This window comes from Talpa occidentalis, unplaced genomic scaffold (genome assembly GCF_014898055.3).
Source record: "Talpa occidentalis isolate TD23 unplaced genomic scaffold, MPIMG_talOcc4v2.1 talOcc4.7, whole genome shotgun sequence".
NCBI classification, from domain to species: domain Eukaryota; kingdom Metazoa; phylum Chordata; class Mammalia; order Eulipotyphla; family Talpidae; genus Talpa; species Talpa occidentalis.
In genome coordinates this window covers 36,378,867-36,389,602 of record NW_023605083.1, presented here as the reverse complement: position 1 = coordinate 36,389,602, position 10,736 = coordinate 36,378,867, and the positions used below count along the sequence as shown (strand labels likewise).

General features: G+C 37.0%; 1 long non-coding RNA gene across 5 annotated transcripts; it reads left to right on the top strand.

Moving 5' to 3' along the window:
• The first annotated feature begins 1,519 nt into the window (after positions 1-1,519).
• On the top strand, positions 1,520-5,090 carry LOC119232138 (uncharacterized). 5 transcript variants are annotated; one of them, XR_005122016.2, is made up of 5 exons: positions 1,520-1,642; positions 1,859-1,963; positions 2,098-2,319; positions 3,573-3,708; positions 4,864-5,090. It is a non-coding gene; the product is annotated as an uncharacterized LOC119232138 (long non-coding RNA). The 5 variants fall into 5 exon arrangements; XR_005122013.2 differs by having other exon boundaries at positions 1,520-1,709; XR_008549735.1 differs by lacking the exon at positions 1,859-1,963 and having other exon boundaries at positions 4,864-5,087.
• The last annotated feature ends 5,646 nt before the right edge of the window (positions 5,091-10,736 follow it).

The window sequence follows — 10,736 nt, the reverse complement described above, 5'->3', positions numbered from 1 at the left end:
GTGTTTACTTTTAGAAATATATTTATTTCAAAATATTTAAAGTTATCAATTTGTTCTGTGATCTCCATAAGAGAAGATAGGTTTTATTTTTGAAAAATATGTTTTGCTTCCCTCTTAAGATCATAGGTAGACTATGGGGAGAGACGAGGATTCTATTTCTAACCTACCTCTTAGATATTAATGTTAGAATTGTTGACTTTGTAAATAAAAGCAACAGAAAGAATTGGCATGTAGAAAGTTCGAGAAAAAGAGTTCTCTGCCCACCTGTAACTCTGCAGGTGCCTCTTTTTTCTTTGGTTTTCCTAATAAACCTGTCATTTGAAATGTCAAGAAAAAGAGAAAGTTTTAGCAAAAGAGTTTGGTTAAATAGATACCTTTTTATTTTATATTTTGGACCTTAGACTGAGAATTTGAAAAATAAATATGTCAGTCTTGGGAACCCTCACTAACTTTCCTTCTCACTGCACTGCACAAAGGGAATTGCCATGTCTATATTTTGTTGGTTGCATGGGAAAAATATACATATATGGAGGGGTAAGATGTTTTTGTTAAGTTTCATGAATGGGGAAGCATCTGGATGTTGAGGATATCAAAGAAGCTGCCTGAAGGTCTGAAAGTGAGTTTTTGGTATCCTGTCTTGGACAGAGTTGGGTGGGAGACAGATAAGCTTTCTATGAGATGGGAGTATAGAAGACCCAAATCAGTGGAGAATGACTGATTTCTCCTTTCACAGGATATCAGTGCTGCCTGAGGGGGGGTGCAGGGAACAACTTATCATTGATGATGCTCTGTGGGGACCACAATGTTCATGCATTTGTTGTCTACCTGAGGGATGGCTGTTGTTGCCTCTTATATTGGTGGTATGTTTTATTTTTTTTTTCCTTTTCATTTTACTCATCTGTGATATTGTGGAAAGTGTAAGGTAGAATAAAAAATGATCTAACCCTAAGGAAAAGGCAGCTCAAGAGGTTATTGGGTGAACTAAGGCATGCCTTACTCTCTTTTATTTAAAAAAAAGATTTATTTATTCATACAAGAGCTGGGGTACAGGCCAGAGGTGTGGGGGCTGAGAGGACTCACCAGAGACAGAGTGGGGAACAGAGCAGGCAGATTGATTGAAATACACTGCTGAGGGGAGCAGCAGGCAAGTCAGGAGAGGTCTGCTGCGCCATGTAGGTAGCTCCCTGTCTGGGGATCTAACTTGTTCTGCAGTAGCTGCGACTATCTTCATAGGTTGCGTCTTAATCCCTTGTGCCACCAGGGAGACCCTGCCTTTGTCTTTAACTTAGAAAAAACCTGGTCTGCACCACAGAGAATAAATTATGTGAGGTGTCACTCATTTTGAGGGAGAAAGTGATAGAATAAGAGGAAAGGCCAAAGAGAGACACACTGATTTTTGGAGTGTATGAAGGTATGAGGGCCAGAGCCATTTAATTAACTGTCAGAAGCAAAAATAACTGCCAGATCAGGAGTTAGAAGTATTGGGTGGGGGCAGAACAGAGCACTCACAAGTGTTCCATGGGTAACGGCTGCTCTCATGCAGAAGTCTACCATTTCCAACCCACTCTGGAGCAATGGTCTGGATAAGGTGGCTCGACACTTCTGTTGAGTTTTCTGGTCATGGTGGCTGGGAATAAAGAAGGTTAGGGCAAAAGAAGGAAGCATCTGTCTTCTCTGGCACTACCAGGCTTTCACTGCAGCTGTAGTCTGTATGTATGTGGGAGTCTTTTGTACAATCCCTAACACTTTGTAAATGTTCAACATCCATGTGTGAGTGTGTGTCTATGCATGCAAGCACAGGGGCATGAATGAAAACATAAACTTTAATTTCTTTAAACTTTAATTTTTTCCTTCTCAGTTTACCTGACTACAAGATGACACCATGCTGTATCTCCTGGAGGTACCCTGATGGAAAGCACCAGAATTGCTTTTATCTCCTGTAATACCTATACTTTTCCTCTAGGTATTGCCCTTAAATGTATTATATGCAGGTCCAAATAAAGGGGGTATAGATGATCAGAGGCAGGATTGAAAGCACAAGAAGAGTTCTTATTGGTGTCCTGAGGTACAATTGCTTCCCTCCACTTACTCATGCAGGTCCCCCATATTTCTCCTCAAAATAAGACCTACTTGGAAAAGGACGACATCGAGCAAAGGGCATAAGTGGGAACTCCCTCTCCCTGCAACCGATCATCAGGGACTCTCTCAGTGCAGAGATTCAAAGAGAGCAAGAAGTCTTGGTTCACTGTCACCTTTGCCAGCTCAGCTTTAGAGAGCCATCTAGAGGAGAGAGAAAAGTGACTCTTGTTGTGAAACAAGGTAAGGGCTGAGGGTTCATTAGGAGGGTAGCTTTAAAGGGGGCTCAGAAAACAGTGCTTCCTTTGGAAATGCTTACATGTCTTGACTGGCCAAGAAATTCTCAGCTTGCTTTTTCCTGGTCTCCTGGGATACTGCAGATCTCGTAGGAATTACTAAGAATCCTATAATTTTTTGCAAGAAAGAACCATTTCAAACACTTATCAAGGTCATCTTGGAGCTGAATTTTCTTGCTTCCTACTGTATTAGTATCCTGACTGCAATAGGGAACCCATTAATAAGCAGAAAAAATACATATAGAAGCTATAGAGAGGATACTAGAATGCTTGACAAAGAGAATCAGAAAACTTATGTCTAATAGGGAACTAGGGAGTATGGAAAACTATGATTTACAGATGGGATTCTGTGTGGGTTAATTCTTCAGGTAAATCTGGGGGTTGTAAAGGAAGCTGGGATAAATGTAGGGCAAAAATGGCACTCAGGAATTAAGTGTGGTGTCTCCCCTTGCTTCCCAAAATCTTTCAGCAAGACCATTCCTTACAAGGGTTGTGATTTGCTCCCTGGCTAGCTTAAATACTGAATAATTTTTCCCTTCTCTCTCCCACCCCCATAAAGACAGTCTGAAAGCCAAACTTAAAGGGTTGAATAGAATAGAGAACTTGCTCCTTAGGTTGTGTGATTCATAGTGTATGTATCTTCTCACCCGATTTAATAGTCCTGTAAGGATGGCCTGAAACTATTTTAGATCTTTACAAAGTAAGGCTTTTCCCTACTTGTTCTCTGGGTCCTGGCTTAAGAGAGTAGCTTCTGTTATTATTCCAGTAGCACCTGGTACATAAAGAACTATAAGGGGAGAGGTACTAACTTTAAAAAGAATTAGTGATGTTCTTGTCTAGAGGCCCAGGCAATCCTCTAAGGAACAACAAGAGCAGTAGATGCCACAAAACTGACTAACAAATCAGAGAAGAAGGAGGTGAAATGTCAAAGCAGAGGGGGAAGGATGGGAGGCAGCAGCTGTAGGAGAGTGGGAGAGAAGTAACGCAGACTCCTGTGGGGAAGCAGGATTCTGCCTTAGGGCAGAGCTGAGCTACATGCAGACTGAATTAGGGACGGTGTGGCCCTCTAGCCTCTTGTTGGAGTACCTGATCGAGTATGCAAGGCTGACATGAACTGCCTCTGAAAAGAGAGTATTTCTGTCTATAGGGATTTCTATGGGTAAGAAAATGAAAGTAAAAATATGTTTTCTCTCTCTTCAGATAATACATGCATAGGAAATTAAATGGTAGTGAATGAATAATGCTAAAGCCTAGAGGAAAATGTTGTAGAGAAGAGGAGAGAATTCCAAGTGCTAAGCCAGCAGCAGAGGAGAGCCCCACCATTGCTGGACAATTTGTAAGTCCCTGCTAATGGGACATCTGAGCCCATCTAGAAATCTGGTTTCAACCCAGGCTGTCACTCCTGCCACTGGTTAGAATGCCCACCCTCACCCAGGCATTTTCCTGCCGAGGTATTAAGGCACTGGCTTCTTTGTAGGTCTCCATTCAGGAAAAATCTGGAGCTAGTGACCTGTGGAAATGCACAGTGGCTCAGACTATTTCTGAGATTATTTGATCTAAATATTTTTTAGGATCTCAGGATAAAGGCAGATTGCCTGGAACTTTCAACTGTGCAACTAAGCAAAATGTTACCTTTTTGACTGATACCCACGTGAACTATTTCCATGACAATAATTCCTTTAATCATACACTTTTGTTCCACCTCTGACAGCCCAAGTGTTGTGAGATAGTTACTGAGAGCAGAAGGGAGAGGACTAGAAAATGTTGTTTTCCTGACTACTTTAAGGAGATCCCAAACCCCCTTAAAAGGGGAAAAAAAAAAAAGCTCAGTTTTCTTTTCCCTCTTGTAGGGAATCTTTGAGGGTATCTTTGAGTTTGGTCCCTTGGAGGCTAGCCCACTTCATACATCACTACCATGTTTATATCCTCAAAGTAATTGATGCCTCAAGATCACCTGTAAGCTGGGTCCAAAGAGCATGGAAAAGATAACCTTGGATTATAGACTTCTGAGTCCTCAGACTGGCAAAAGCTTGGAGGGTCCCTTGTCTTGTAGTGTCCTTGACCTGAGAGAGCCTTCACTATCACAAGAAGCAGAAGCATGAGTTTCTATTTCCAAGTTGTTTCTGTGATTGACTAGAACAGGGAAGAAAGAGGCATTGTCTTCTTGGGAAGAATGTCCCCAAATGTGAATAGGGCAGCCAAACTTCCTTAGGGTAGAAAGGCCATAGAGTATCCCTGGATTTGGTGAGAGCCAGAATTTGAGCTTGTCAGCAGGATGTCTTTGAGACAGGCAAATGTGCAATTGGAGTAAGGAAAAATATCAAATCTAGCAGCAAAAATTCTTTATCATTGAGGGTTCAGGAACCAATTCTCTTAAGTGAGATACCAGAGTTCTGGTCATAATTTGAGAGAGGATCAAATTTGTTCATGTTTTGCCATTCATCAAGTTGCTCTAAACTTATTTCTTAAGCAACATGTTTTATCCTTGCAGATTTTGGAAACAGGGCTGGGAACAGAGTCTGAACCTCAAGCCAAAAAACCTATTCTACAGAGTCTTTCTCACCTTAGCCCAGCTGAGGTTTATAGCTTGAAATCAGAAAGGCTCAGAAGAGCAGAACACAGACCCAGTATTGAGGTCAAGAGAAGAGTAAGAACTTTGGAATAAGAAACATTAGAATAAAAATTCAAATGTGTTTTAACTTATTAGACCTCATTTGTGTTTCTTGTTTCCCATATCTCATTCCTTTTGTTTATAAAAAGGAGCAGTAATACATGCGAGGCATTGTTGTAAAATGTATTATGTATGGATGGTGACACTAGGCTCAGTGTTTTGCAGACAGTACATTCCTGAAATGGTAGGTATTGTTTTCATATGAGTCCTAATATGCTCTTTTGAGTATTGTTTCCAGAATTTTTTTTTTTACATGTCACAATTGTTTTGATAAAGTAAGATGAATTTGAAGAGGCAAACAGGGATGGTGATGAAACCGCTTTGGATGGGACTTGTTTGAAGGATCTGAAGAGATAAAAGAAAGATTGGCTGTATACATGCAGAATCCTGTGTTATTGGAGACACATACAGGGCCAGAGGACTTTCAAGAGTCAAATTTTAGTACCCTGTAAAGGAATTCAACAGAATTTGTGATGCAGATGAGTGTAGCAAATGAGGAGCTCCCTGTCAATATCTATAGACTGGGTTGTTCCTCTATTGAGCAAATGTTGTTGCCAGGCATACAACCAGATATAACCATCAACACTTTAGGTATATTACAATTTATAAATTCAGCTCGTACATATTTCATGATCCTGATCCACTTTTCACTCACTGAATATAACAGACGATATTGGTGAATGCACATTACTCAGATGAATCACTTTAATCCCTCTGTGTTATCTGAATGCATTTAGTCAATGAATGATTATTTAGTGCCTTCTGTGTATACCACCCTGTGAATAACAAACATGGTCCCTCTTCTCAGAGCTTACATTCTACTGTGGATGATTGACCATACAATAAGTCAAAATATATTCTTTATTACTAAAGAAATAAAAAAGTGAAATGAGATACTGTGTACACGACTCAATAGCTGTAATATAAATATTAGATTATTGAGTACTAGTAGATGTATTATACATATGCATTATAGATTTTGTTGCATATACATTAGTGTAAACATTTGAAACTACAGATTCAGCAGACCTGCTCTCTGTGTGTGTGTGTGCTTGCATGCAATGAAGGAAGATATTGAAGGAAGGTGGTTTATTTTTGGATTTCATTTTAAGAGCTTAATTGTCTTGTTTTCAAAAATACTTTCTCAATTCATTAAATTGATACATGGTCAGATAAAAGACTGATAATATTATAATGTGATAATAATCAAGTTTTACTTATCTTCAGGCTCCATAACGTATTTGTAAAAATAACTATATTGGTTAGTATAGTTTAATGAAATCAAGAGAGCATATTAATATCAGTATTTCATGTGAACTCACTAGTGAAATGCTGCAACCCAAAAGGACTTCATCAAATATGTCACCTGCCTGAAGATCAAACAGAATCAGTTTCTAAAAATCTTGATCTGATATATGCTTATAAAGAAGAAGAGATGACAGTCCTCAGTCATCACAGCACTAACTTCATTTACTTAAGAAGGAAAGATAAATGACAGGTAGAGAAATTTTCTGTCAAGGCTTGGAGACCTTGAGATGAAAGTGAAACTTTTTTTATATAACCAAAGGTCAGATCCTTAATACTTTTAAGAAGCCCTTCTTCATGGCATCTTTTCATTCCTTAGTGTCAAAATGAAATTGAATGAGTCTGGAATTTTCTCTCAGTTTTAATGGACTCAGTACCTCAAATAGAGGAGGTGAAAAGGCTAAAAAATATGAACTGTGAGTAATTAGGCTCTAATGATGGATTATTTAAAATAAGGTAATCATCTTTGTCTTTATGTCTAGTATCTCTTTTAAACATTAGAAATTTCCATAATCTTTGAAGATAGAATAGATTTGACCAGTGTATTATACAGTTGTTATTTATTCATTCTAAACTGTTTTTTACTCATGTCTCTATGGCTGTGTCTTCTATTTTAGTGGAATACCATGATCACTCGAATAATTTCAAAACCAGTTTCTCACTGATGCATATTATGAAGGCTAAATACAACTTGCAGTGGACAACAGAGTGAGACTAGACAATAAGTTTCAAGGAAATTATTTTGAGTAAATGAACCTCAACAAGGTAGGACAACATAGCTGGGGTACGGCAGGAAGAGAGAGTAGCTGGAGCTAAACTCTCACACACTTGCAGGTTGCAGGAAGGATTTTTTTTTTAATTTAATGGAAATCATGCAGGGTTTTCATAGTGCATTGCCTTTTGAACCATGTTTTAATAACATCATTATGCATAAGAAAGAACAAGGTAACTATTTTCCTTGAAGCTCAGGAGCCTTACAAAGGAAAAAAGATGTTTTCAGTAAAATGAATAATCTGTATGTTAATAATCTGTATGCTTGCTTATGTCTTTCAATGCCCTTGCCTTTTTACACTCTGCTGGTCACTCTCAGTATTGCTCCCTTTTCTGCCTTTTTTCTTTTTTTCTGTCTTTGTCTTTGCCTCTGAAAATAGACCTCCTACACTCAACAGCTCAGTGGGCACAATTTCATCATGATTTACAAAACTGTTGCTTTAATTCCTTGCTCATCTCTAACTAGATTTGGTCCTGGAAATACTTAAACCATTAAATAAATTTATCTCAAAATGCATTTGTAGAATACTTGTCCAATGAAGTGTTCTTTTAAGTGATGGCAAAATTAAATGTCTAGAAAATTCTATTTCTTTCAAGCATTTCTTCATGTTAGGTTACTCCTAATAAACATTAACTTATTAAGTCATTATAGACATTGTACAGTAAAATTATTCATATTTTATCAATCTTTTAAAAAAGACTTTGACATAGAAAACATTCATTTGAGGGGGTGGGGATACTGTCTCATAGACTTCAGCCTCTGGTTTCCTTGCTGGTATTTTCATACAATATGCTACATTGTTATGTAAGTTAGAGGAGTTTAGAAATAGTTATTTTAAAAATATGTACACCATGCATATTTTTATATGCCTGTACACATATGCCTATGATTATAATTTTCCATGCATTGCTATGACTTATAAATGTCCTATCTAACTTTGGGAAATTAAACATTTAACATTCTTTAGATTTACATGTGCTCATACCCTATAAACCTAGTTAATACCAGAATTTTAGATGCCACAGATGATCTCCCACTCTCCCATTTGTCTTATGTGTCAAAAAATGAAAGGCAAAATATTTGGCAGTTTATAAGATACTATGCTGATTTTGTGTCTTTCATCGAGAAGTATAAATTGAGTGTGATTTTTGAAATAGACATGACATACTTTAGGTTCCTACACAGGAAAAATGAAAAAATTTAAAAAGAGGCAGTTTCATATCTCAAACATTTATGTTCTGTAAAACATTGACATGAGTAAATTTGTTCTGGGAATATTATCATAATAATTGTCTTTATTTTCTTCTTTACAATAGCAAAATCATGATTCAAAAATCAATAAAGAGCTAGACCAGCAATCTAGATGTTGATTGATTCAGAAACCGCTTACCTCACTACATAATTCCACTACCAAAAAATTATTGCATAAATATATGCAAACTCAAATCCATGATCCCCTAAAGAATTACTGATTTCCATGAAAAAAAAAAAAAGGAATATGTGCAGCAGAGCATGACCAACTAAATGTACTTCTTTTGTGCAATTTGTGAGGCATGAACATTCTCTATGGGAAACTATGCAAAACATTCATGTAAATTCTATTGAGTTTGTGACCAGTCACCCATAAAATGTAATTATGTCTGAATATGAGATGACCTGATCATCCTATCAAAAATGGTTTTAGAGCACAATGTAAGTGTAACTGGATTTACTGTAGAGAAATAAAATATAGAGGAGGCTTTCTCAGTTTTTGGGAGAGAAATACAAATAATTGAATCTAGGATAAGATTAAATTTACCCAGTCTACATGAAGACTCAAGACAAGACATACTTAGATAAGTAATGTTGTTTAAGTATTTCATTTTTGGAAATGGTCAAAGAGAGATACACTTAGTCTGAGGGAAAAAATATTCTCAATGCATTGCAGTAGTCCTGTAACTGCTCTCAGCCAAACAGAAATGTCACAGTAGATATATTCATATGGGCCTAGAGTAGAGAAATTATGAGGCATGGGAGACTGTCTAACAGGCTGCTAGAGGCATCTTACTATGTTTTGACAAGAAAATCTAAATAAGCAGATTTTTCTTATTTAATCTTTTCTTCATTTAATCTTTTTCTTTATGCTGAATGTTCTATTATTAGTTGTATACTGTCCCTGGTAAGAACAATGTGGTCAGTGATTGATTTCAGGGTGGGTGGGGAAACCCAATTTTGGGGCTCACATACTTTGATTGAACTGATGTTCATAATTCATATATATTAATATATTTCTAAGGGTTTGTATATATCTATATATAGAGATAGGTAGGTCGGCAGGTGAATGGAGGGATAGATAGATAGAAAGGTAGATATCCCGATTAGGTAGATACTGGTAGATTAGGTAGATTACTTCAAATAACAGCAAATTTGCATTAATCTAATAAATATCTAATATAAATTCATGATTTTAAATTTCTGTTGATCACTGGGTAGGACATGACTGAAACTGATTTCATTATCTGAACTTTGTCTAGTCTCTAATTTTCATACAATTAATAGCAATTTTATTTATTGATAACCCATATAATGTAGTCACATAATGTCTTTATCTCCTTCTTTTCATATATTCACTACCAAAGCAAAACATTTTTACTTCCTGAACACAAACACAACATGGTACTGAGCATTTGCCTTAATCAACTCTGCCCAACAGGAGACATGAAAATTTTCGTAAATATTTATGTACAGTAAGACAAATGACACATAAAAGTAATGCACATAGTGATATGAGAGCAAAATGGATGTTTAAATAAGACTTGGTGAAGTTTTCTAGGGGAAAAAAAAACAAACTTTTTAAGTTGTACCTTGAAGAATGAATAGGAGGCAGCTTTTCAGGGAAATTAAACTGGTGAAAACATCCCAGGTAGCAGAGAAAGTTTATGGAAGAAAGGGAACCTTAAACTTAATGAGGGTGTTTATTTTATTTATTTTATTTTTTTGTGGGACCCTCACCAGTGGCCGGGGAACAAACCAGTGCTGCAGAGGTTGCGGGAAGGCTTGCAGCCCAGCGCTCAACTGCTGCGCCACCAGGGGAGGCCCTAATGAGGGTGTTTAAAAGCGACCCATCCCGCACTCTGACCTAAGTGTGTACTGGAGAAGGAGAAAACATTCCTCTAAGCCTGATAGAGAATTACCTATTGCTGGAGTTTTGCATTAATGATAAATATCCTTTCCTGGAATTTTGCACTAGAAGTGGCATCTGAGTCATATGATATAGGTATATATCCTATGTATATACTTGAGTAAAAAGATTGCCAAGGTTTTTTTTCTTTTTTTTCAAAATTGATCAACAAATTAGTAATCTCATCAACAATGCTTGAGTGTTCTAGTGGCACTTTTTTCTCATCAGTATATTATTTTCTCATCTTAAGTGTAACCATTGTGATGGGCATGTTCTGTAATATTGCACTTTTAATCTTTTGCATTAATGATGGCCATAATCATCTTCCCTGATCACTAACTATGCGGAATGTCATTCACATACCTATTGATCATTTTGATACACTCTCGCTTATGAAGTGCTTTTATAAATTCTTTCCAATTTCAGATTGTGTCCTTTGACTTCTTTATTGATTTA